At 43.4% G+C, this 1,256-nt stretch overlaps 1 non-coding gene across 1 annotated transcript; it reads right to left on the bottom strand.

Moving 5' to 3' along the window:
* Positions 1–295: 295 nt before the first annotated feature.
* Positions 296–429, bottom strand: LOC139361014 (small nucleolar RNA SNORA48). The gene has a single exon (XR_011618587.1). It is a non-coding gene; the product is annotated as a small nucleolar RNA SNORA48 (small nucleolar RNA).
* Positions 430–1,256: the final 827 nt, after the last annotated feature.

Raw genomic sequence — 1,256 nt, 5'->3', positions numbered from 1 at the left:
CACAGACTGACTCCACAGTAAAAACCAGTGACTTCTGAAGAGGGATTCTGAATCATATTTTTTCCCAAAGATTCGGAAGTCACTTTTTCATGTGTCATCCTCACTCATCCTCACTTGTTGGGGACATGTGTGTGTGGCTTCATGATTGATTGCCTTATGCAAACTCTAATTTTGTACACAAGTCTACGCTGTTTATTCTACACAGGTGGTCCAATTCCCCATTTATTTGCCCCTTTTTCTGCCATGCTGTTATCCCTTAAAATGAGTATTCCTTTTTTTTTTTTTTTTTTTTCCTAAATGTGTCCAAGGCATGAACCAGGCATAGGCACAGATGAGAAGCCAAGCTGGGATGAACAAGGGGTTACTTTGTCCCTGGTGATATGAGACGGGCACCACCAACCAGATGCCACTCTACCCAGGTCAGGGACATAAAATGAGCTTCTTAGGGCAAATTAGAAGGGCACTCAAGGAGAGTCAGTGATAGGGTTTAGATCTGTGTTCCCACCAAATTTATGTCAAATTGTATTCCCCAGTTTTGGAGGTGGGGCCTGGAGAGAGGTGATTGGATCGTAGGGGTGGGTCCTTCATGAACAGTTTAACACCCTTTGCTCAGTTTGATTCTCATCATACTGAGTGACTGAGTGAGTAATCACAAAGTCTTTGGATAGTTCAGAAGTATGTAGCACCTCCATCATGTCTTCCTCTCTCTTCTTCCTGCTCTAGTCATATAAGATGCTGTCTCCCACTTCACCTTCCACTATGATTGTCAGCTCCTGAGGTCTCCCCAGAAGCAGAAGCCACCATGCTTCCTGTACAGCCTGCAGAACTGTGAGCCAATTAAACCTCTTTTCTTTATAAAGTACCCAGTCTCTGGTATTTCTTCTTAGCAGTGCTGAGGCAGGATAGGTAATCAAGGAAATGACCATGTTCTCTGTGTGCAGCAAGCACAGTAACAATGACAGTACTAAGCTTCAGCATTTGCATTGTCATTGAGCTCATTTAAGCAAAACAATTCTTCAGTAGGGACTTTCCCTTATACAGAGTATGCGCATTTTGATGTTACCTGTTCTCAAACTGACCCTTGCCTCATTTTAATAGTAAAAAGCACACCTGTGGGTTGAGATGTAAGACACTAATGAGACCTACAATGCATGAACAAGCATATACAGCCAGTGCATGTGTGCTCCCGGAGGACCACTCAGAACATGCTTATTAACAACACCTCTTCCCACCTCCTTATGAATCATCCAGGGAGT

This window comes from Macaca nemestrina, chromosome Y, assembly GCF_043159975.1.
Source record: "Macaca nemestrina isolate mMacNem1 chromosome Y, mMacNem.hap1, whole genome shotgun sequence".
Lineage (NCBI taxonomy): Eukaryota > Metazoa > Chordata > Mammalia > Primates > Cercopithecidae > Macaca > Macaca nemestrina.
This window is presented reverse-complemented; position numbering and strand designations above follow the sequence as displayed.